Genomic DNA, 27798 nt, shown 5'->3' on the forward strand with positions numbered 1-27798 from the left:
CACTTAAAATGTATTGGAGGTCACAATTTTTCTCTGATTTTCACCAAATTTGACACAGAGCATCTTCAGACCATGACAAATCCAGGTCGTGCTTTTGGTCTTCGGAACTTTTACCGTTTGCCCATAACAGCCAATTGAAATCCGCGGCAAAGCCGCTAAACAGGAAGTGGGATCATATTTCAGCAACCCTTGCACGCATCAAAATCAAACTTCCTACATTTACTCAAGACCCCATCAGAAGGAGGCTCAAGAAATTTGGTGACCTTTGACCTCTAGGGGGTGCTGCAATTAGTAAAAAAGCATTTTGGCCTGTAGCTGTTGATGTGTTTGAAATTAAAACTTGCTACTGGTGCCTGGTCATACTGTTAAAGGTCCTTAGGATGACCCAGCTCAATTTGTGACATCATCATATTTAATTCAGTCGCCATATTGGATTTAATCAAAATCCCTTTAACATTTCCACAGGTCACAAAATTTATCCGATCTGCACGAAACTTCACAGGGATGATCTTCAGCCCAAGTGTAACATAGGCCTTGCTTTTCGGAAGGATATCTTAAACCGTTTGCCCGCAACAGCCAATCGAAATTGACGGCGAAGCCGCCGAACAGGAAGTGAGCTCGCTTCTCGGCCAATCTTGGGTTGTTTGACATCAAAATTCTTGTGACTGCTTAAAACTACATACCTGACGTAGCAACATTGAGTTACCGTGGCAACTCTGGCCTTTTTGTCCTGCCTGCTTGGCCCCCACATTGCTGCTTGCAGCTATATTTGGGGGCCAAGCAGCGAAGCTGCGAAGGCACCCATTGTGTTTCTATGTTTTCTTACTATTATTATTATTATTATAAACTATTATACCTCTGCCATTGGAGTCAATGGCAGCCCATAGAACCGACTGGTGAAAAGTTGTGAAATTTGGCATACTGATTGGGGACAGTCCAATAATTAATTTCACCAAGTTTCATGTCGGCACCTCAAATGCTCTAGCGCCACCAACAGGTCAAAGTTGGACATGTGTTCACGCACGTAACTTTTGAACCCTTGGGCCAATTTTCAAAAACCAGGTATCTTTGGAATCCTTGGACCAGCCCGAGTTAAACGCACCCTGTGACGTCATTTTCCGCCATGATGGATTTCCCGCCATTTTGGATTTTGTCAAAAACACTCAAAATGTATCAGGGGTCACAAATTTTGTCCGATCGACACCAAACTTGACACAGAGCATCCTCAGACCATGGTCTATTCAGCTCGTGCTTTTTGTCTTCGGAACTTTAACCGTTGGCCTGTGACAGCCAATCAAAATTCACGGCGAAGCTGCCAAACAGGAAGTGGGCTCATATTTCAGCAACCCTTGCACGCATCAAAACCAAACTTGGTGCATGGACTCAGGACCCCATCAGGAGGAGGCTCAAGAAATTTGGTGACCTTTGACCTTTAGGGGGCGCTGCAATTAGTAAAAAGACATTTTGGCCTGTAGCTGTTGATTTGTTTGGAATTTAAACTTGCTACTGGTGTCTGGTTATACTGTGGGAGGTCCTTAGGCTGACCCAGCTCAATTTGTGACATCAACCTATTTGATTCGGCCGCCATATTAGATTTAATCAAAACCCCCTAAACATTTCCACAGGTCACAAAGTTTATCCGATCTGCACGAAACTTCACACGGATGATCTTCAGCCCGAGTCTAATATAGGCCTTGGTTTTCGTAATGATGTCTTAAAACGTTCTCCCGCAACAGCCAATCGAAAATAGCGGCGAAGCCGCCAAACAGGAAGTGGGCTTGCATCTCGGCCAATCTTGGGTTGTTTGACATCAAAATTCTTGTGACTGCTTAAAACTATATACCTGACTGAACAGCATTGAGTTACCATGGCAACTCTGGCCTTTTGACCTGCCTGCTTGGCCCCCACATTGCTGCTTGCAGCTATATTTATAAACTATTATACCTCTGCCATTGGAGTCAATGGCAGCCCATAGAACCGACTGGTGAAAAGTTGTGAAATTTGGCACACTGATTGGGGACAGTCCAATAATTAATTTCACCAAGTTTCATGTCGGCACCTCATATGCTCTAGCGCCACCAACAGGTCAAAGTTGGACATGCGTTCACGCACGTAACTTTTGAACCCTTGGGCCAATTTTCAAAAACCAGGTATCTTTGGAATCCTTGGACCAGCCCGAGTTCAACGCACCCTGTGACGTCATTTTCCGCCATGATGGATTTCCCGCCATTTTGGATTTTGTCAAAAACACTCAAAATATATCAGGGGTCACAAATTTTGTCCGATCGACACCAAACTTGACACAGAGCATCCTCAGACCATGGTCTATTCAGCTCGTGCTTTTTGTCTTCGGAACTTTAACCGTTGGCCTGTGACAGCCAATCAAAATTCACGGCGAAGCCGCCAAACAGGAAGTGGGCTCATATTTCAGCAACCCTTGCACCCATCAAAACCAAACTTGGTATGTGGACTAAGGACCCCATCAGAAGGAGGCTCAAGACATTTGGTGACCTTTGACCTCTGGGGGGCGCTGCAATTAGCAAAAAGGCTTTTTGGCCTGTAGCTGTTGATGTGTTTGGAATTAAAACTTGCAACTGGTGCCTGGTTATACTGTTGGAGGTCCTTAAGATGACCCAGCTCAATTTGTGACATCATCATATTTAATTTGGCCGCCATATTGGATTTAATCAAAATCCCTTAAACATTTCCACAGGTCGCAAAATGCATCCGATCTACACGAAACTTCACAGAGATGATTTTCAGCCCGAGTCTAAGATAGGCCTTGCGTTTCGGAACGATATCTTAAACCGTTTGCCCGCAACAGCCAATCGAAATTGACGGCGAAGCCGACGAACAGGAAGTGAGCTCGCTTCTCGGCCAGTCTTGGGTTGTTTGACATCAAAATTCTTGTGACTGCTTAAAACTACATACCTGACGTAACGGCATTGAGTTACCATGGCAACTCTGGCCTTTTTGACATGCCTGCTTGGCCCCCACATTGCTGCTTGCAGCTATATTTATAAACTATTATTATTATTATTCCTCTGTGCATTGAAACCAATGGCAGCCCATGGAACCGACTACGGGAAAGTTTTGAAATTTGGCACACTGATTAGGGACAGTCCCAATATTCATGTCACCAAATTTCATGTCGGCACCTCGAACTCTCTAGCGCCACCAATAGGTCAAAGTTGGACGTGCTTTCACGCACGTAACTTTTGAACCCTTGGGCCAATTTTCAAAAAACAGGTGTCTTTGTAATCCTTGGACCAGCCCGAGTTCAACACACCCTGTGACGTCATTTTCCGCCATGATGGATTTTCCGCCATTTTGAATTTCATCAAAAACACTTCAAATGTATTGGAGGTCACAATTTTTCTCTGATTTTCACCAAATTTCACAGAGAGCATCTTCAGGCCAAGACAAATACAGCTCCTGCTTTTCGTCTTCGGAACTTTTACCGTTCGCCCAAACCAGCCAATCGAAATTTGCGGCGAAGCCGCCAAACAGGAAGTGGGCTCATATTTCAGCAACCCTTGAACGCATCAAAACCAAACTTGGTACATGTACTCTGTACCCCATCAGGAGGAGGCTCAAGAAATTTGGTGACCTTTGACCTCTAGGGGGCGCTGCAATTAGCAAAAAGGCATGTTGGCCTGTAGCTGTTGATGTGTTTGGAATTAAAACTTGCTACTGGTGCCTGGTTATACTGTTGGAGGTCCTCAGGCTGACCCAGGTCAATTTGTGACATCAACCTTTTTGATTCGGCCGCCATATTGGATTTAATCAAAATCCCTTAAACATTTCCACAGGTCGCAAAATGTGTCCGATCTTCACGAAACTTGACACGGATGATCTTCAGCCCGATTCTAACATAGGCCTTGCTTTTCGGATGGATATCTTAAACCGTTCGCCCGCAACAGCCAATCGAAATTGGCGACAAAGCCGCCGAACAGGAAGTGAGCTCGCTTCTCGGCCAATCTTGGGTTGTTTGACGTCAAAATTCTTGTGACTGCTTAAAACTACATACCTGACATAACAGCATGAGTTACCATGGCAACTCTGGCCTTTTTGTCCTGCCTGCTTGGCCCCCACATTGCTGCTTGCAGCTATATTTGGGGGCCAAGCAGCGAAGCTGCGAGGACCCCATTGTGTTTGTTAGTTTTCTTATTATTATGCTTCCGCCATGGGAGTCAATGGCAGCCCATAGAACCGACTGGTGAAAAGTTGTGAAATTTGGCACACTGATTAGGGACAGTCCCATAATTCATGTCACCAAATTTCATGTCGGCACCTTGAACTCTGTAGCGCCACCAACAGGTCAAAGTTGGACGTGCGTTCACGCACGTAACTTTTGAACCCTTGGGCCAATTTTCAAAAACCAGGTATCTTTGGAATCCTTGGACCAGCACGAGTTAAACGCACCCTGTGACGTTATTTTCCGCCATGATGGATTTCCCGCCATTTTGGATTTTGTCAAAAACACTCAAAATGTATCAGGGGTCACAAATTTTGTCCGATCGACACCAAACTTGACACAGAGCATCCTCAGACCATGGTCTATTTAGCTCGTGCTTTTCGTCTTCGGAACTTTAACCGTTGGGCTGTGACAGCCAATCAAAATTCACGGCGAAGCCGCCAAACAGGAAGTGGGCTCATATTTCAGCAACCCTTGCACGCATCAAAACCAAACTTGGTGCATGGACTCAGGACCCCATCAGGAGGAGGCTTAAGAAATTTGGTGACCTTTGACCTCTAGGGGGCGCTGCAATTAGTAAAAAGACATTTTGGCCTATAGCTGTTGATTTGTTTGGAATTTAAACTTGCTACTGGTGCCTGGTTATACTGTTGGAGGTCCTTAGGCTGACCCAGCTCAATTTGTGACATCAACCTATTTGATTCGGCCGGCATATTGGATTTAATCAAAACCCCCTAAACATTTCCACAGGTCACAAAGTTTATCTGATCTGCACGAAACTTCACACGGATGATCTTCAGCCCGAGCCTAATATAGGCCTTGGTTTTCGTAATGATGTCTTAAACCGTTCTCCCGCAACAGCCAATCGAAAATAGCGGCGAAGCCGCCAAACAGGAAGTGGGCTTGCATCTCGGCCAATCTTGGGTTGTTTGATATCAAAATTCTTGTGACTGCTTAAAACTATATACCTGACTGAACAGCATTGAGTTACCATGGCAACTCTGGCCTTTTGACCTGCCTGCTTGGCCCCCACATTGCTGCTTGCAGCTATATTTATAAACTATTATTATTATTCCTCTGCCATTGAAGTCAATGGCAGCCCATAGAACCGACTACGGGAAAGTTGTGAAATTTGGCACACTGATTAGGAACAGTCTAGTGATTCATATGACCAAGTTTCATGTCGGCAGTTCAAGCGCTCTAGCGCCACCAACAGGTCAAAGTTAGATGTGCGTTCACGCACGTAACTTTTGACCCCTTAGGTCAATTTTCAAAAACAAGGTATTTTTGGAATCCTTGGACCAGCCCGAGTTCAACGCACTCTGTGACGTCATTTTCCGCCATGATGGATTTTCCGCCATTTTGGATTTTATCAAAAACACTTAAAATGTATTGGAGGTCACAATTTTTCTCTGATTTTCACCAAATTTGACACAGAGCATCTTCAGACCAAGACTAATTCAGCTCGTGCTTTTGGTCTTCGGAACTTTTACCGTTCGCCCATAACAGCCAATCGAAATTCGCAACAAAGCCGCCAAACAGGAAGTGGGCTCATATTTCAGCAACCCTTGCACGCATCAAAACCAAACTTGGTACTTGGACTTAGGACCCCATCAGAAGGAGGCTCAAGAAATTTGGTGACCTTTGAACTCTGGGGAGCGCCGCAATTAGCAAAAAGGCCTTTTGGCCTGTAGCTGTTGATGTGTTTGGAATTAAAACTTGCTACTGGTGCCTGGTTATACTGTTGGAGTTCCTTATGCTGACCCACTTCAATTTGTGACATCATCATATTTAATTTGGCCGCCATATTGGATTTAATCAAAATCCCTTAAACATTTCCATAGGTCGTTAAATGTGTCCGATCTTCACAAAACTTCACACAGATGATCTTCAGCCCAAATGTAACATAGGCCTTGCTTTTCGGAACGATATCTTAAACCGTTCGCCCGCAACAGCCAATCGAAATCGGCGGCGAAGCCGCCAAACAGGAAGAGGGCTCGCATCTCGGGCAATCTTGGGTTGTTTGACATCAAACTTCTTGTGAATGCTTAAAACTATATACCTGACTTAACAGCATTGAGTTACCATGGCAACTCTGGCCTTTTGACTTGCCTGCTTGGCCCCCACATTGCTGCTTGCAGCTATATTTGGGGGCCAAGCAGCGAAGCTGCGAGGACCCCATTGTGTTTGTTAGTTTTCTTATTATTATTATTGGGGGCCAAGCAGCGAAGCTGCGAGGACCCCATTGTGTTTGTTAGTTTTCTTATTATAAACTATTATTATTATTATTCCTCTGTGCATTGAAACCAATGGCAGCCCATGGAACCGACTACGGGAAAGTTTTGAAATTTGGCACACTGATTAGGGACAGTCCCAATATTCATGTCACCAAATTTCATGTCGGCACCTCGAACTCTCTAGCGCCACCAATAGGTCAAAGTTGGACGTGCTTTCACGCACGTAACTTTTGAACCCTTGGGCCAATTTTCAAAAAACAGGTGTCTTTGTAATCCTTGGACCAGCCCGAGTTCAACACACCCTGTGACGTCATTTTCCGCCATGATGGATTTTCCGCCATTTTGAATTTCATCAAAAACACTTCAAATGTATTGGAGGTCACAATTTTTCTCTGATTTTCACCAAATTTCACAGAGAGCATCTTCAGGCCAAGACAAATACAGCTCCTCCTTTTCGTCTTCGGAACTTTTACCGTTCCCCCATAATAGCCAATCAAAATTCACGGCGAAGCCTTCAAACAGGAAGTGGGCTCATATTTCAGCAACCCTTGAACGCATCAAAACCAAACTTGGTACATGTACTCTGTACCCCATCAGGAGGAGGCTCAAGAAATTTGGTGACCTTTGACCTCTAGGGGGCGCTGCAATTAGCAAAAAGGCATGTTGGCCTGTAGCTGTTGATGTGTTTGGAATTAAAACTTGCTACTGGTGCCTGGTTATACTGTTGGAGGCCACCGAACAGGAAGTGAGCTCGCATCTCGGCCAATCTTGGGTTGTTTGACATCAAAATTCTTGTGACTGCTTAAAACTACATGCCTGACATAACAGCATTGAGTCACCATGGCAACTCTGGCCTTTTTGTCCTGCCTGCTTGGCCCCCACATTGCTGCTTGCAGCTATATTTATAAACTATTATTATTATTCCTCTGCCATTGAAGTCAATGGCAGCCCATAGAACCGACTACGGGAAAGTTGTGAAATTTGGCACACTGATTAGGGACAGTCCCATTATTCATGTCACCAAGTTTCATGTCGGCACCTCAAACTTTCTAGCGCCACCAACAGGTCAAAGTTGGACGTGCGTTCACGCACGTAACTTTTGACCCCTTTGGCCAATTTTCGAAATCCAGGTATCTTTGTAATCCTTGGACCAGCCCGAGTTCAACGCACCCTGTGACGTCATTTTCCGCCATGATGGATTTTCCGCCATTTTGGATTTTATCAAAAACACTTTTTTCTCTGATTTTCACCAAATTTGACACATAGCATCTTCAGACCAAGACTAATTCAGCTCGTGCTTTTCGTCTTCGGAACTTTTACCGTTGGCCCATAACAGCCAATCAAAAGGCGCGGCGAAGCCGCCAAACAGGAAGTGGGCTCATATTTCAGCAACCCTTGCACGTATCGAAACTAAACTTGGTACATGGACTCAAGACCCCATCAGGAGGAGGCTCAAGAAATTTGGTGACCTTTGACCTTTAGGGGGCGCTGCAATTAGCAAAAAGGCATTTTGGCCTGTAGCTGTTGATGTATTTGGAATTAAAACTTGCTACTGGTGCCTGATTAAACTGTTGGAGGTCCTTAGAATGACCCAGCTAAATTTGTGACATCATCATATTTTATTCGGCCGCCATATTGGATTTAATCAAAATCCCTTAAACATTTCCACAGGTCGCAAAATGTGTCCGATCTTTATGAAACTTCACACGGATGATCTTCAGCCCGAGTTTAATATAGGCCTTGCTTTTCGGAGGGATATCTTAAACCGTTCGCCCGCAACAGCCAATCGAAATTGGCGGTGAAGCCGCCGAACAGGAAGTGAGCTCGCTTCTCGGCCAATCTTGGGTTGTTTGACATCAAAATTCTTGTGATTGCTTAGAACTACATACCTGACATAACAACATTCAGTTACCATGGCAACTCTAGCCTTTTTGTCCTGCCTGCTTGGCCCCCACATTGCTGCTTGCAGCTATATTTGGGGGCCAAGCAGCGAAGCTGCGAGGACCCCATTGTGTTTGTTAGTTTTCTTATTATTATTATTATAAACTATTATTATTATTCCTCTGTGCATTGAAGTCAATGGCAACCAATAGAACTGACTGGTCAAAAGTTGTGAAATTTGGCACACTGATTGGGGACAGTCTGATGATGACTGTGACCAAGTGTCATGTTGGCAGCTCAAGCGCTCTAGCGCCACCAACAGGTCAAAGTTGGACGTGCGTTCACGCACTTAACTTTTGAACCCTTGGGCCAATTTTCAAAAAACAGGTATCTATGGAATCCTTGGACCAGCCCGAGTTCAACGCACCCTGTGACGTCATTTTCCGCCATGATGGATTTTCCGCCATTTTGGATTTTATCAAAAACACTTAAAATGTATTGGAGGTCACAATTTTTCTCTGATTTTCACCAAATTTGACACAGAGCATCTTCAGACCATGACAAATCCAGGTCGTGCTTTTGGTCTTCGGAACTTTTACCGTTTGCCCATAACAGCCAATTGAAATCCGCGGCAAAGCCGCTAAACAGGAAGTGGGATCATATTTCAGCAACCCTTGCACGCATCAAAATCAAACTTCCTACATTTACTCAAGACCCCATCAGAAGGAGGCTCAAGAAATTTGGTGACCTTTGACCTCTAGGGGGTGCTGCAATTAGTAAAAAAGCATTTTGGCCTGTAGCTGTTGATGTGTTTGAAATTAAAACTTGCTACTGGTGCCTGGTCATACTGTTAAAGGTCCTTAGGATGACCCAGCTCAATTTGTGACATCATCATATTTAATTCAGTCGCCATATTGGATTTAATCAAAATCCCTTTAACATTTCCACAGGTCACAAAATTTATCCGATCTGCACGAAACTTCACAGGGATGATCTTCAGCCCAAGTGTAACATAGGCCTTGCTTTTCGGAAGGATATCTTAAACCGTTTGCCCGCAACAGCCAATCGAAATTGACGGCGAAGCCGCCGAACAGGAAGTGAGCTCGCTTCTCGGCCAATCTTGGGTTGTTTGACATCAAAATTCTTGTGACTGCTTAAAACTACATACCTGACGTAGCAACATTGAGTTACCGTGGCAACTCTGGCCTTTTTGTCCTGCCTGCTTGGCCCCCACATTGCTGCTTGCAGCTATATTTGGGGGCCAAGCAGCGAAGCTGCGAAGGCACCCATTGTGTTTCTATGTTTTCTTACTATTATTATTATTATTATAAACTATTATACCTCTGCCATTGGAGTCAATGGCAGCCCATAGAACCGACTGGTGAAAAGTTGTGAAATTTGGCATACTGATTGGGGACAGTCCAATAATTAATTTCACCAAGTTTCATGTCGGCACCTCAAATGCTCTAGCGCCACCAACAGGTCAAAGTTGGACATGCGTTCACGCACGTAACTTTTGAACCCTTGGGCCAATTTTCAAAAACCAGGTATCTTTGGAATCCTTGGACCAGCCCGAGTTAAACGCACCCTGTGACGTCATTTTCCGCCATGATGGATTTCCCGCCATTTTGGATTTTGTCAAAAACACTCAAAATGTATCAGGGGTCACAAATTTTGTCCGATCGACACCAAACTTGACACAGAGCATCCTCAGACCATGGTCTATTCAGCTCGTGCTTTTTGTCTTCGGAACTTTAACCGTTGGCCTGTGACAGCCAATCAAAATTCACGGCGAAGCTGCCAAACAGGAAGTGGGCTCATATTTCAGCAACCCTTGCACGCATCAAAACCAAACTTGGTGCATGGACTCAGGACCCCATCAGGAGGAGGCTCAAGAAATTTGGTGACCTTTGACCTTTAGGGGGCGCTGCAATTAGTAAAAAGACATTTTGGCCTGTAGCTGTTGATTTGTTTGGAATTTAAACTTGCTACTGGTGTCTGGTTATACTGTGGGAGGTCCTTAGGCTGACCCAGCTCAATTTGTGACATCAACCTATTTGATTCGGCCGCCATATTAGATTTAATCAAAACCCCCTAAACATTTCCACAGGTCACAAAGTTTATCCGATCTGCACGAAACTTCACACGGATGATCTTCAGCCCGAGTCTAATATAGGCCTTGGTTTTCGTAATGATGTCTTAAAACGTTCTCCCGCAACAGCCAATCGAAAATAGCGGCGAAGCCGCCAAACAGGAAGTGGGCTTGCATCTCGGCCAATCTTGGGTTGTTTGACATCAAAATTCTTGTGACTGCTTAAAACTATATACCTGACTGAACAGCATTGAGTTACCATGGCAACTCTGGCCTTTTGACCTGCCTGCTTGGCCCCCACATTGCTGCTTGCAGCTATATTTATAAACTATTATACCTCTGCCATTGGAGTCAATGGCAGCCCATAGAACCGACTGGTGAAAAGTTGTGAAATTTGGCACACTGATTGGGGACAGTCCAATAATTAATTTCACCAAGTTTCATGTCGGCACCTCATATGCTCTAGCGCCACCAACAGGTCAAAGTTGGACATGCGTTCACGCACGTAACTTTTGAACCCTTGGGCCAATTTTCAAAAACCAGGTATCTTTGGAATCCTTGGACCAGCCCGAGTTCAACGCACCCTGTGACGTCATTTTCCGCCATGATGGATTTCCCGCCATTTTGGATTTTGTCAAAAACACTCAAAATATATCAGGGGTCACAAATTTTGTCCGATCGACACCAAACTTGACACAGAGCATCCTCAGACCATGGTCTATTCAGCTCGTGCTTTTTGTCTTCGGAACTTTAACCGTTGGCCTGTGACAGCCAATCAAAATTCACGGCGAAGCCGCCAAACAGGAAGTGGGCTCATATTTCAGCAACCCTTGCACGCATCAAAACCAAACTTGGTGCATGGACTCAGGACCCCATCGGGAGGAGGCTCAAGAAATTTGGTGACCTTTGACCTCTAGGGGGTGCTGCAATTAGTAAAAAGACATTTTGGCCTGTAGCTGTTGATTTGTTTGGAATTTAAACTTGCTACTGGTGTCTGGTTATACTGTGGGAGGTCCTTAGACTGACCCAGCTCAATTTGTGACATCAACCTATTTGATTCGGCCGCCATATTGGATTTAATCAAAACCCCCTAAACATTTCCACAGGTCACAAAGTTTATCCGATCTGCATGAAACTTCACACGGATGATCTTCAGCCCAAGCCTAATATAGGCCTTGGTTTTCGTAATGATGTCTTAAACCGTTCTCCCGCAACAGCCAATCGAAAATAGCGGCGAAGCCGCAAAACAGCAAGTGGGCTTGCATCTCGGCCAATCTTGGGTTGTTTGACATCAAAATTCTTGTGACTGCTTAAAACTATATACCTGACTGAACAGCATTGAGTTACCATGGCAACTCTGGCCTTTTGACCTGCCTGCTTGGCCCCCACATTGCTGCTTGCAGCTATATTTGGGGGCCAAGCAGCGAAGCTGCGAAGGCACCCATTGTGTTTCTATGTTTTCTTATTATTATTATTGGGGGCCAAGCAGCGAAGCTGCGAGGACCCCATTGTGTTTGTTAGTTTTCTTATTATTATTATAAACTATTATTATTCCTCTGTGCATTGAAACCAATGGCAGCCCATAGAACCGACTACGGGAAAGTTGTGAAATTTGGCACACTGATTGGGGACAGTCTGAATATTCTTTACACTAAGTTTCATGTTGGCAGCTCGAACTCTCTAGCGCCACCAACAGGTCAAAGTTGGACGTGCGCTCACGCACTTAACTTTTGAACCCTTGGGCCAATTTTCAAAAACTAGGTATCTTTGTAATCCTTGGACCAGCCCGAGTTCAACGCACCTCATGACGTCATTTTCCGCCATGATGGATTTTCCGCCATTTTGGATTTTATCAAAAACACTTAAAATGTATTGGAGGTCACAATTTTCCTCTGATTTTCACCAAATTTGACACAGACTATCTTCAGACCAAGACAAATACAGCTCGTGCTTTTCGTCTTCGGAACTTTTACCGTTGGCCCATAACAGCCAATCGAAATCTGTGGCGAAGCCGCCAAACAGGAAGTGAGATCATATATCAGCAACCCTTGCACGCATCAACACCAAACTCAGTACATGGACTCAGGACCCCATCAGGAGGAGGCTCAAGAAATTTGGTGACCTTTGACCTCTAGGGGGCGCTGCAATTAGAAAAAAGGCATTTTGGCCTTTAGCTGTTGATGTGTTTGGAATTAAAACTTGCTACTGGTGCCTGGTTATACTGTTGGAGGTCCTTAGGCTGACCCAGCTCAATTTGTGACATCATCATATTTGATTCGGCAGCCATATTGGATTAAATCAGAATCCCTTAAACATTTCTACAGGTCACAAAATGTATCCGATCTGCACGAAACTTCACATAGATGATCTTCAGTCCGAGTCTAACATATCCCTTGCTTTTCGTAACGATATCTTAAACCGTTCGCCCGCAACAGCCAATCGAAATTGACGGCGAAGCCGCTGAACAGGAAGTGAGCTCGCTTCTCGGCCAATCTTGGGTTGTTTGACATCAAAATTCGTGTGACTGCTTAAAACTACATACCTGACGTAGCAACATTGAGTTACCGTGGCAACACAGCCTTTTTGTCCTGCCTGCTTGGCCCCCACATTGCTGCTTGCAGCTATATTTATAAACTATTATACCTCTGCCATTGGAGTCAATGGCAGCCCATAGAACCAACTGGTGAAAAGTTGTGAAATTTGGCACACTGATTAGGGATAGTCTGTTGATTCATGTGACCAAGTTTCATGTCGGCAACTCAAGCCCTCTAGCGCCACCAACAGGTCAAATTTGGATGTGCGTTCACGCACGTAACTTTTGAACCCTTGGGCCAATTTTGAAAAACCAGGTATCTTTGTAATCATTGGACCAGCCCGAGTTCAACGCACCCTGTGACGTCATTTTCCGCCATGATGGATTTTCCGCCATTTTGGATTTTATCAAAAACACTTAAAATGTATTGGAGGTCACAATTTTTCTCTGATTTTCACCAAATTTTACACAGAGCATCTTCAGACCAAGACTAATTCAGCTCGTGCTTTTCGTCTTCGGAACTTTTACCTTTCGACCATAACAGCCAATCGAAATTCGCAACGAAGCCGCCAAACAGGAAGTGGGCTCATATTTCAGCAACCCTTGCACGCATCAAAACCAAACTTGATACATGGCCTCAGGACCCCATCAGGGGGAGGCTCAAGAAATTTGGTGAATTTTGACCTCTGGGGGGCGCCGCAATTAGCAAAAAGGCCTTTTTGCCTGTAGCTGTTGATGTGTTTGGAATTAAAACTTGCTACTGGTGCCTGGTTATACTGTTGGAGGTCCTTAGGATGACCCATCTCAATTTGTGACATCATCATATTCAATTTGGCCGCCATATTTGATTTAATCATAATCCCTTAAACATTTCCACAGGTCGCAAAATGTATCCGATCTGCACGAAACTTCACACGGATGATCTTCAGCCCGAGTCTAAGATAGGCCTTGCGTTTCGGAACGATATCTTAAACCGTTCGCCCGAAACAGCCAATCGAAATTGAGGGCGAAGCCGATGAACAGGAAGTGAGCTCGCTTCTCGGCCAGTCTTGGGTTGTTTGACATCAAAATTCTTGTGACTGCTTAAAACTACATACCTGACGTAACGGCATTGAGTTACCATGGCAACTCTGGCCTTTTTGACATGCCTGCTTGGCCCCCACATTGCTGCTTGCAGCTATATTTATAAACTATTATTGGGGGCCAAGCAGCGAAGCTGCGAAGGCACCCATTGTTTTTCTATTTGTTCTTATTATTATTATTATTATTCTGCCATTGAAGTCAATGGCAGCCCATAGAACCAACTGTTGAAAAGTTGTGAAATTTTGCACACTGATTAGGGACAGTCTGATAATTCATGTGACCAAGTTTCATGTCGGCAGCTCAAGCCCTCTAGCGCCACCAACAGGTCAAAGTTGGACTTGCGTTCACGCACGTAACTTTTGACCCCTCAGGCCAATTTTCACAAGTCAGGTATCTATGGAATCCTTGGACCTGCCTGAGTTCAACGCACTCTGTGACGTCATTTTCCGCCATGATGGATTTTCCGCCATTTTGGATTTTATCAAAAACACTTAAAATGTATTGAAGGTCACAATTTTACACTGATTTTCACCAAATTTGACACATAGCATCTTTAGACCAAGACTAATACAGGCCTTGTTTTTCGTCTTCAGAACTTTTACCGTTAGCCCGTAACAGCCAATCGAAATTCGCGGCGAAGCCGCCAAACAGGAAGTTGGCTCATATTTCAGCAAACCTTGCACGCATCAGAACCAAACTTGGCACATGGACTCAGGACCCCATCAGGAGGAGGCTCAAGAAATTTGGTGAACTTTGACCTCTAGAGGGCGCTGTAATTAGCAAAAAGGCATTTTGGCCTGTAACTGTTGATGTGTTTGGAATTTGAACTTGCTACTGGTGTCTGGTTATACTGTGGGAGGTCCTTAGGCTGACCCAGCTCAATTTGTGACATCAACCTTTTTGATTCGGCCGCCATATTGGATTTAATCAGAATCCCTTAAACATTTCCACAGGTCACAAAATGTATCCGATCTGCACGAAACTTCACACAGATGATTTTCAGTCCGTGTCTAATACATCCCTTGCTTTTCGGAACAATATCTTAAACCGTTCGCCTGCAACAGCCAACCGAAATTGGGGGCGAAGCCGCCAAACAGGAAGTGGGCTCGCATCTCGGGCAATCTTGGGTTGTTTGACATGAAAATTCTTGTGAATGCTTAAAACTATATACCTGACTTAACAGCATTGAATTACCGTGGCAACTCTGGCCTTTTGCCTGCCTGCTTGGCCCCCACATTGCTGCTTGCAGCTATATTTGGGGGCCAAGCAGCGAAGCTGCGAAGGCACCCATTGTGTTTCTATGTTTTCTTATTATTATTATAAACTATTATACCTCTGCCATTGGAGTCAATGGCAGCCCATAGAACCGACTGGTGAAAAGTTGTGAAATTTGACACACTGATTGGGGACAGTCCAATAATTAATTTCACCAAGTTTCATGTTGGCACCTCATATGCTCTAGCGCCACCAACAGGTCAAAGTTGGACATGCGTTCACGCACGTAACTTTTGAACCCTTGGGCCAATTTTCAAAAACCAGGTATCTTTGGAATCCTTGGACCAGCCTGAGTTAAACGCACCCTGTGACGTCATTTTCCGCCATGATGGATTTCCCACCATTTTGGATTTTGTCAAAAACACTCAAAATGTATCAGGGGTCACAAATTTTGTCCGATCGACACCAAACTTGACACAGATTATCCTCCGACCATGGTCTATTCAGCTCGTGCTTTTTGTCTTCGGAACTTTAACCGTTGGCCTGTGACAGCCAATCAAAATTCACGGCGAAGCCGCCAAACAGGAAGTGGGCTCATATTTCAGCAACCCTTGCACGCATCAAAACCAAACTTGGTGCATGGACTCAGGACCCCATCAGGAGGAGGCTCAAGAAATTTGGTGACCTTTGACCTCTAGGGGGCGCTGCAATTAGTAAAAAGACATTTTGGCCTGTAGCTGTTGATTTGTTTGGAATTTAAACTTGCTACTGGTGTCTGGTTATACTGTGGGAGGTCCTTAGGCTGACCCAGCTCAATTTGTGACATCAACCTATTTGATTCGGCCGCCATATTAGATTTAATCAAAACCCCCTAAACATTTCCACAGGTCACAAAGTTTATCCGATCTGCACGAAACTTCACACGGATGATCTTCAGCCCGAGCCTAATATAGGCCTTGGTTTTCGTAATGATGTCTGAAAACGTTCTCCCGCAACAGCCAATCGAAAATAGCGGCGAAGCCGCCAAACAGGAAGTGGGCTTGCATCTCGGCCAATCTTGGGTTGTTTGACATCAAAATTCTTGTGACTGCTTAAAACTATATACCTGACTGAACAGCATTGAGTTACCGTGGCAACTCTGGCCTTTTGACCTGCCTGCTTGGCCCCCACATTGCTGCTTGCAGCTATATTTGGGGGCCAAGCAGCGAAGCTGCGAGGACCCCATTGTGTTTGTTAGTTTTCTTATTATTATTATAAACTATTATTATTATTCCTCTGTGCATTGAAACCAATGGCAGCCCATAGAACCGACTACGGGAAAGTTGTGAAATTTGGCACACTGATTAGGAACAGTCTAGTGATTCATGTGACCAAGTTTCATGTCGGCAACTCAAGCCCTCTAGCGCCACCAACAGGTCAAAGTTGGACTTGCGTTCACGCACGTAACTTTTGAACCCTTGGGCCAATTTTCAAAAACCAGGTATCTTTGTAATCCTTGGACCAGCCCGAGTTCAACGCACCCTGTGACGTCATTTTCCGCCATGATGGATTTTCCGCCATTTTGGATTTTATCAAAAACACTTAAAATGTATTGGAGGTCACAATTTTTCTGTGATTTTCACCAAATTTGACACAGAGCATCTTCAGACCAAGACAAATACAGCTCGTGCTTTTCGTCTTCGGAACTTGTACCGTTCGCCCATAACAGCCAATCGAAACTCGCTGCGAAGCCGCTAAACAGGAAGTGGGCTGATATTTCAGCAACCCTTACACACATCAGAACCAAACTTTGTACATTGACTCGAGACCCCATCAGGAGGAGGCTCAAGAAATTTGGTGACCTTTGACCTCTAGAGGTCGCCGTAATTAGCCAAAAGGCATTTTGGCCTGTAGCTGTTGATGTGTTTGGAATTAAAACTTGCTACTGGTGTCTGGTTATACTGTGGGAGGTCCTTAGGCTGACCCAGCTCAATTTGTGACATCAACCTTTTTGATTCGGCCGCCATATTGGATTTAATCAAAATCCCTTAAACATTTCCACAGGTCGCAAAATGTGTCCGATCATCACGAAACTTAACAGGGATGATCTTCAGCCCGATTCTAACATAGGCCTTGCTTTTCGGATGGATATCTTAAACGGTTCGCCCGCAACAGCCAATCGAAATTGGCGACAAAGCCGCCGAACAGGAAGTGAGCTCGCTTCTCGGCCAATCTTGGGTTGTTTGACGTCAAAAATCTTGTGACTGCTTAAAACTACATACCTGACATAACAGCATGAGTTACCATGGCAACTCTGGCCTTTTTGTCCTGCCTGCTTGGCCCCCACATTGCTGCTTGCAGCTATATTTATAAACTATTATACCTCTGCCATTGGAGTCAATGGCAGCCCATAGAACCAACTGGTGAAAAGTTGTGAAATTTGGCACACTGATTAGGGACAGTCTGTTGATTCATGTGACCAAGTTTCATGTCGGCAACTCAAGCCCTCTAGCGCCACCAACAGGTCAAATTTGGATGTGCGTTCACGCACGTAACTTTTGAACCCTTGGGCCAATTTTCAAAAACCAGGTATCTTTGGAATCCTTGGACCAGCCCGAGTTCAACGCACCCTGTGCCGTCATTTTCCGCCATGATGGATTTTCCGCCATTTTGGATTTTATCAAAAACACTTAAAATGTATTGGAGGTCACAATGTTTCTCTGATTTTCACCAAATTTGACACAGAGCATCTTCAGACCAAGACTAATTCAGCTCGTGCTTTTCGTCTTCGGAACTTTTACCGTTGGCCCATAACAGCCAATCGAAACTAGCGGCAAAGCCTTCAAACAGGAAGTGGGCTCATATCTCTGCAACCCTTGCACGCATCAAAACCAAACTTAGTATATATACTCACGACCCCATCAGGGGGAGGCTCAAGAAAATTGGTGACCTTTGACCTCTAGGGAGCGCTGCAATTAGCAAAAAGGCATTTTGGCCTGTACCTGTTGATGTGTTTGGAATTTAAACTTGCTACTGGTGCCGGGTTATACTGTTGGAGGTCCTTAGGTTGACCCAACTCAATTTGTGACATCATCATATTTGATTCGGCCGCCATATTGGATTTAATCAAAACCCCTTAAACATTTCCACAGGTCACAAAATGTATCCGATCTGCACGAAACTTCACACAGATGATCTTCAGCCCGAGTCTAATATAGGCCTTGATTTTCGCAACAATGTCTTAAACCGTTCGCCCGCAACAGCCAATTGAAATGGGCAGTGAAGCCGCCGAACAGGAAGTGAGCTCGCATCTCGGCCAATCTTGGGTTGTTTGACATCAAAATTCTTGTGACTGCTTAAAACTACATACCTGACGTAACAGCATTGAGTTACCGTGGCAACTCTGGCCTTTTTGTCCTGCCTGCTTGGCCCCCACATTGCTGCTTGCAGCTATATTTAAAGTCTGAGCTTGCTCTGGCTACAACTTCTGTTATAGACAACTTACCAGCCTGGTCTTAACAACTATCAATATTGTCCTGAGAACACAGTGGATTCTCCTATCTCTGTGTAGTATGATAGATAGATAGATAGATAGATAGATAGATAGATAGATACTTTATTGATCCCCAACGGGAAATTCAAGGATGAACGTCTCTTAGTCCAACTATCCAATACAATGTAACAGTTCAGTTATTGCAGCTACACACTGTAACAAATTTCCTGTGGAATTTACAGTAAAGAACAGGCAAAAAAGTTGCCAATAAAGTGCTGTAAAAGTGCTGTTAATTACTGTAAACTTTAATTACAACATATTACCTGAAACGTTTTACAGTTGTTTGCCGTATATGAAACACAACAATGTATTGTTTTATATGATAAACAACCATTTATTGTATTTTAATTTACAATATTATCTTGTATCCCATTCAAATTACATGGGTTATCTGCCAACTATTTTTGCCACTAAATAGCTGTTACTTGTTCATAATTCATTATTTTATTGTAGAATGTTTTTACAGCTAATATAAGTTTTGTTTGTCATGTTTTGCAAATTAAGCTCTGTAATTTCTTGTAATTGTAATTATTTTCAGCTATTAATAATAATAAAAAAAGAGTCAGTGCTGCAATACAAAACATTTATTAACACTCAATACAGTGTATACCGGATGTGTATATTTTCAAATTTCACACAGACATGAACAAACTCACATACTGTAAACATACACCAGACTGCACAAGACTTGCAGCCACACAGTGTAACTTAATTAACTACTGTAATTTGCAGTGACAAAGTCAAATGTGTAAAAAATAACCACATTTTGGAAGGTTGTTTGTTTGTTTTTTAAACAAAACAGTGTGCCATGACTGCACAAGACTTGCAGCCACACAGTGTAACTGAATTAACTACTGTAATTTGCAGCAATAAAGGCAAGTGTGTAAAAAATAACCACATTTTGGAACCATTGTTTTTTTTGTTGTTTTTTTTTAAACAAAACAGTGTGCCATTGTTGTTTCTTTTGCAAGTCCATTAACCTTTTTAGAAGTGCAGAGACATGAAGGTTGACATTGCTGTTCCTCTTCTCTTGTACCTTCCCACATTTTGGAACCATTGTTTTTTTTTGTTTTTTTGTTTTTTAAACAAACAGTGTGCCATGTTGTTTCTTTTGCTGTTTCTTTTACAACGGGCTCAAAGCCATTCAAAGTCCATTAACCTTTTTAGAAGTGCAGAGACATGAAGGTTGACATTGCTGTTCCTCTTCTCTTGCACCTTCCCACTTTTTGGACTGATCCACTTTGTGGCCTTTGTGCCAGAGGTTGGGTTGATCCCTATGAAGCATCTGAAGTCACAAAAAAGACACTTAATGAAATACATTGTTTACAAAAGACAAAACCAATCAAGTTGCGTTTTTTCATATATTTTTTTAAATATACAAGGATATTTTATTGTCACATGCAGAGAGTAGGGTAGAGTAGGACATGCAGTGAAGGGTAGTGCTGTGTGTGTGTGTGTGTGTGGGGGGGGGGGTTCTTTACAACTTCTTTCAAATTTGCTTTAATTGCAGATTTTCATGCATACAAGCTGAAGCAGAAAGTAGCTTTGCAAAAATAAAGATAACATCATTTGTTTTTCATGATCGAAAATGTAACAAAGTAATAATCCACTACAATCCCCTTCCAGCACACACCTTTGAATGAATTCCAGTGTGTTCAATGCCTCCTCTTGATACAGCAAATTAAACGCATAGTAGCATGCGAATAACGCTGCCAATCCAGCCACAATGTTCTGGTGTGGACCCACAACCACATGGCCCTCAATGCTCAGCATCCAATTTGTTGCTGTGAGGACATCACCTAAACATAAATAAATAAACATGATTATAATGATTTATTATTGTTCTTCTGTTCATGTTCTTTCTGTTGCCTTCCAAATGTGTCATTCATATAGTCTCTACTGTATATAGTCTCATATAGTCTCTCTTGGAGCTTGAAAGACATTTCACCTTTCGTCCAAAAGGCTTCTTCATTTCTGGCCTGATGATGGGGAACTAGGAGCTGTATCTCTGGACCACTGGAGGTGGAGCTGTAGACCACACATGTCATCATGTGAGAGTCACATGAGTCAACCAAGGTGGGAATTGGAGTGGGAGTCATGGTCACAGCATCCAGAGAACAAGAACTGCTCTGATGGTGACGAGCAGTTAAATGGTCATGCTATTAGATATAGATGGCCTCCTTCACTGCAGTTAGATATAGATGGCCTCCTTCACTTCTCTCTCAGACCATCTGTCCTCCTTGTCCAAAATGTGCATGTCAATGTCTTTAAAGAAACACTGATGTTCACATTTTGGATTAGGAAGATTGTTTGTCAAAAGATGGTTTGAGAGAGGAGGGAAGATTCCCCCATCATCAGGCCAGAACTAAATAAGCCTTTTGGATGCAAGGTGAGATGTCTTCAAGCTCCAAAAATATTTGCTTACAACTTAGCTCCTCTGACTATTGAGGGTAACATGATCAATCCGATATAATTTTCAAGAGCCTCACATAAAGTGTAATAATTTTATACTTACATTGGTCTGTAAAATGAGCCCCTCAGATTTCTCTTTGAAGTGGGCCATCAGCAGCAGAATCACACATGGGCATGGATCACACTTTTCTTCTTTGCTGTACTTGACCAGGATGCGCTCAACCTCATCTGCACTGGTACCTGCTGGTCTGTGCTGGAAGAACCTAAGGATCAGCTTCCCCTTTTCTTCCATAGCCTGTTCCATTTTTCCCAGAATGTTGATGTCGGTGAGCAAATTGAAATGGCTGTACAACTCCCTCGGAATAAAAAGATAGGGCCACTCACTCTTCAGCTCAGAAACTGAAGGAGGTGGGCAGACATTGATGTGTTTCCTTTGTAGGTAGTAGATTGTTTTCATTAACTGAATCACATATCCTCTCTCTGCACCAGCTGGTCCCTCAGTGTGATACAGGTCTTTCATTTCACTCTTTTTCTCTTCAAGACCCTCTACAGTCTCCCCTGGTGGACAGTTAGGTTGCCATCTCACGCAGCCATATTGGTCAGCTGGTCCTCTGGCTATTTCTTCAGGTGCATTTGAGACCCTTTTCGGCTTCCTTCGTCTGCAGAGAGCATTTCCACGATTAACATGTTCTACCCGTGTTTTTAGTTGAGTCAAAAGAGATCCATAGCCACAGTGCCATCTCTCATAACATCAGCAAAGCTCTTAGGATGTTGCTTTACAATCATCTTGGCTATTGTCTGGCACTGAGACTTTGATGGATTTGGTTCATTCAGCCTCATTTCATCAACAAGGATCCGTACCATCTCCCTGCGGTCTTTAGCAGATGGACGTTTCTCCAGTGATATTGCAGTTGTGATACCAGGCGGCATTCTGTTCCAAGGAACACTAAAGTTTTCATGCCAGAAACTTAAATTCACAGACATTCCGGATGTATTACTGCTTGACGCTGTAGTGTTCTCAGGTTCAGAAGATGGAGTATCCTCTGTAGAGGTACTGAGGACTTGGTCAGAGTGGTCCACAGCTGTCAATGTCACGTATTCCATTTGGTCTAAGAAAAAGTAAACATTCTATTGTAATAGCACCACTCAATATCCACTAAAAAACTAAAATATATATGTAAAATATGCACAGTATATCACACTCAATACACATCAAGGTTATCTAACACACACCTAGAGTTTGCCAGGCACTGAGAAGCCTCCGGCACTGAATAGGTGTGATGTTGGCTAGGAGATCCTCCTCTTTAATGAACTGCAGATCGGATTTGGACTCCACGCCAATGCTTGCCAAGTTGTTCAACAGCATCTGGACTTTATCTTCTGGTAGACTGGGTAATACCGCCAACACAGCTTCTTTTATGTCCTCCATTAGCGCTGACATTTCAGTATATGTCTGGAAGAGAGTGATGAAATATTATAACTGGTGTGCCATTCAGCTCATACCTCATTAACGGATAGTAATCAAGGAGATCTTCTTGTTTAACACATGAGTAGCTTGACTCATGGACTTCATCTGTTAGACTGTGAATACTCAAATCAACACGCTCCACAGCCAGCTGCTTTTCCACAACAAAGTACACAACACTGCTACCATGGATCAAAATCAATTTAATCTCACCCATTTGAAGGCCCTCATCACTTCGTCCTAGAACAACATACATTTCTCTTTTGTACTTTGTCCCATGGACAGTGACAGCATTAGTGGCAACAGTAGAATCATGGGTGAAGTTAAGTGAAGCAGTTGCAACCTTGATGCTCTCATTATAGTCACTTGCATGAAATTCAGTTCCTTTTTCAGTGTGGATCTCAGGAGGGAAAAGACTACCAGCACCTAAGTATGTTTGAAGGAGCTGGTGACGTTCTGCTCGCACACAGGTTCTTAAAGTTGTGCAGTTTTCTGGCACACTGTTTGAAGAAAGTGTGCTTACTTTCGAATCTCAACGTCCAAAGACGGATCAAAGGTCCAAATCGAAGAATAAGCTCAGGATAGTGACAAAGATAATGGTGCTTTGGTTTAAGGGGATGTTGTGGAAACAACTCCACCCTAGACTGAATGTATTCCTCAATCAGGACATTCAAGTAGGCAATCTGATCAGCAGTAATTTTTGGCGCACAAACATGAGCAACTATCTCTCTCACGAGCAAAATTAACCTCCAAACACCATTTTCACCAGGATTCTTGATCCTATCCCCAATTATTAGAGGCAGAACTCTCAACAGGCACCAATTCTGGACAGCATGACCATGTAACTTCTCACTGTGTGGTGTGAACTCAGGAGGTTTGTCAAGTGCGTCGTTTCCAAGATAGGTAAACTGACTTATACGTCTGTTCAAATCCAGGAAAGTAAACTGTTTTTCCTGGTTTACCAAGTGGTTGATGCACAGTGCCATGTCAACAGAAACAATGCCCTCAAAAAGGTCATGACCGAGACATGGTGGGAGGCCAGAATGGCAAACATGAAAGTAACGTAGCTGGTTGAATATGGAGTCAAATTTTATGCCACTCACTGTGTCTGCATGTCTTGCTTCTTTTTCTTGTACATTCTGCTGATATGACTGTTTTGTTCTCTTTGAACCAGTGGACAATGGACTCAACTGAAATGTTTGTCTGTCTATATTACAGAACCTACAAAAGAAAGCACTCCTGCTGAAGTTTTCCACAAAGCCACCAATACAGTGAGAACCAAGATTATCTCCGGCTATAGCACAGACAGACCCTCGAATAACTTCTCCATCTCTCAACACTATACCACTGTCCTCTAGATCCTTTAGATCTCGTATCAGTGGACTGAAAACAGTTTCCTGTCCAAAAAACTTGAAGTCTTGCTCCCTGCAGAGAAGAACTAGCTGCATGTGGTCAATGTTTGATCTGTTGTAGGGCAATATGTCACCAAGTGTTAGATACACTGCCAGTACCTTATGTTTTTTCCGGCCCGATCCTAGCGGATTCACAACTTCAAAAGAATCTTGATAAAGAATCAAAGCTACTGATGACATTTCAGTTTTCAGTAGGACATTGTCAGTAGAATTCTGTCCATCCCATACATCCTCAAACACGTCATGCTTGGGGATGCGAGAATGGGTCTTTTCATATTGCTTTTTAAAAGCCTCAGATTCAAAGAGAGAGGTAAGGGTTTCCTTAATTGGCACATACTGTGCAAAGCATTGTTTTCCTGAGTCATTTGTGCCCAGATACAAAGGCAGAGGTTCTACATAATTGAAGTTGTTTTTAAAAAATGACTTGCGACGCTGATCTGTACGTAAAATGTTGTTTCCCTTTTTTAATATATCATCTTTTGTGAGTTCCTCAATTACTTTCATTACAGTCATGTCAGGCAGTCCAAGTGCGGACAATTTCTCTTTGAGTTTTGAAAAGAGGTGTGATTGAGCAACATCGTGAACTTCTTGGACCTCTTCAATGATGGTTTGAATGACTGAGGCTGGTAAAAGCAATTTAGCCTGAAGCTTCAAATAAAACATATATAAGTTCCTCAAAAAGAGTTCTTCCTCCACACTTTCATAACTTTCACCTATCTCCAGCTGTTCATCATTTTCAGTGACAGAGGTGGATGGCTGACTCATAAGTTGGGAAGGGTTTCCAATCTGCACTTCTTGGGTTGGTTGTTTATACACCACCTCATGTAGATGTGCAGCAGAACAGTTTTTGTGTACTCGCGAGATATGAGATGCAAAAGTGGATTTCACACCAAACGTTTTGTCACAACTCCGAAAAGGACATGTTATTTTCCTGCCCTCTTTTATATGAGTTTTTAAATGATTAAGGAAAACCTTCAGATTTATAAATGTAGCCTGACAAAATTCAAACTGACAAATCAGTGTTGTGTCAATTTCTTCACTTCTGTGAGACTTAGATCCCTTATGATCTCTGTATAGATGAGATTGAAGGCTGCAAATTTTCTGAATGAACGAGAACATTCTGGGACACCACAGGTAAAAGGGCAATTTGGAGCATTACTGTGAAGTTTCATATGACGAGTAAATCCTACTATAGCTGTACTCTCATAGCCACACTGTTTACACTGGTACATCTCTGTATATGAAGAACAAAAAAGAGAAAACAGAAAAAAGTATGTTTGAAAAGAACAACACAAATACAATATGCAGAGTTTTAAGCAACCACTCATAGGTGGTTCTACAAAGGGGCCAGCGTAGGCGATGCATGCAGACTACACTGGTAGAAGGCTCTGACGTGCTGCATGCGAGACAGAACAGGGAAGAGACGAGGAGAGCTTTCTCCTAAATATAATCAAATGTTTAAAATGTTTCAGATTTTGACGCAACCCGCATTTTTCTCTTAAAATAACCGCCCACACAGCCCTGTGGTCGACCCGCGCATCACTACCGCACATCTAACAACACCACGAGATCTTGGCCCATTTAACCAGTGAAAAACCATGAAGCATAGCAACCGTTACCAAGAGTATACAAATCGTTCATGGACGATTCGTAAAGTGAACGATAGGAAGTTTCTGACTAACTACCTTCACCAGATAAATGATGATAGTGGTCGATATTACTGTGGAGAAAAAATGTTTTGTGCACATACACACTGCTCCAAAGCCTACTGCACTGAAATATCTGTTGTATTCTTGGTCTGAAAGTAGTTAGAGAAGTGAACCAGACGAAGCAGTCAGAATGGCTCATTCGTGATTTGCAAGTCGTTTTAATGAACTGAACGAGGAGAACTTTCTAGTTCGCAACAAAGAATCGTAATAATAATTCCCATAATACTAATTGTATCACAGAAATCTTCATAATACAATCCAGCAGTCACTCCACTCTAGTCTGTGTCTTGCTGTTCTGTCGTTTTTGCTGGCTAACATCTTCAAAAAACAGTGCCGTTTTGAGTCCCACACCCCATATTCCTGTCGGCGACACAAATAACTTTCTCACACCGAGTTTAGAGCACCTAACTAACTACCTTAGCTAGCGGCATATTAGCCTAACATTTTAGCCTACCATTAAACTGCAGAGCCTGGGATTACACTCGTTTGAAAAATATTCTTGGGCTAACTTTGTTTTTTATTTGTGCAAACCAGGCTGACATGATTAAATCATATTGTTACTACTGTTAGCCTACTTGAATCACATTTTGAGCCCCACACCCCATTCCAACTAAGGCGAATAAAATGATGCCAAATGCTGTTAGTCACACAAATAAATAAGGAAACATTATTCTTACCAAAATGCTGTTTTTGCAGCTTTCGTCACCTCACGTCAAGGTTGATTCGATCCTGTCGGCGACACACATACAGTGGCTATAGTAAGTATTCATACCCATGCTAAAGTTGACTAAAAAGAGGAATATAAAATCATCTTTTGAGAATTGATTATAATGCCTTAATTCAAACAATGAGTAAAAATCGAACCGCTAAGGACACTAATTTTCTTTGTGATTGAAGAATTGATCGTAAATAGATAAATGTTCTTCCTTAAATACAGGGAGCATAAGTAATTGACCCCTATGTTAAATTCCCATAGGAGCAGGAGAATTTTTAATATGTTTTTATTTTTAAAGGCCAGCTATTTCATGGATCCAGGATATGCATCCTGATAAAGTTCCCTTGGCCTTTGGAATTAAAATAGCCCCACATCATCATATACCCTTCACCATAGCTAGAGATTGGCATGGTGCGTTTTCCAGTTAGCCTATTAGCCAGTTTGATTTGCATTGAGCTCAATTCTCTTTTTAGTCAACTTTAGCATGGGTATGAATACTTACTATACCCACTGTAACTTTCTCACACCGAGTTCAGACAATGTACGAGTACACCTAACGTTACTTAGCTAGCGGCATATTAGCCTAACATTTTAGCCATTAAACTGCAGAGCCTGGGATTACACTCGTTTGAAAAATATTCTAGAGCTAACTTTATTTTTAGTTGTGCAAACCAGGCTGACACACGATTAAATCATATTGCATGTTACTACTTACCTCATTGTAAAGGTGACAAATCAACGTTAAAAATGATATGAAACACTTTACTGGTTGGTATTACTAAGGGGGAGATATAATGGGCCAAAGTCAAGTTTCCTTTCTTTTTGTGAGCAGTTTAGATGTCTAAAATGGCCAAATTAGACTTTAGGCTGTGTAGGCTAAATCTTCAGCAGTGTACTTGTTGCAATATTCGGATTGTGAATGATTTCGTGTAGATCATCTACAGTTATAGATCTAGGCACATAATATGAAATATAAACAATGCCCACTCCTAAACCTTTTCTTTTCAGAAAAGAATCATGCATCTCAACTAATTTCATAATTCATCCCTTACCCCAACCTCTATTCCTTTAAAGGTTGATTTCAATAATATGTATTGTTGTGTTTTGCCTGCAACTCCATGTGAGTTTGTGGGTGGAGTGGACATGTCATATCATGTCACAGTGATTCTTCATTATAGTGAAATGGTGTTTTGCTAAACTTTTTTTCTCTTCATTGGAATCACACACATTTATTTATTTTTTTTATCATTTAACAGACTCGCCAACCGCTGTGCATGAAATATCAAAGCTACGTTGTGAACTTGACGGCATGAA

Source organism: Sardina pilchardus, chromosome 17, assembly GCF_963854185.1.
Source record: "Sardina pilchardus chromosome 17, fSarPil1.1, whole genome shotgun sequence".
Classification (NCBI taxonomy): Eukaryota; Metazoa; Chordata; class Actinopteri; order Clupeiformes; family Clupeidae; genus Sardina; species Sardina pilchardus.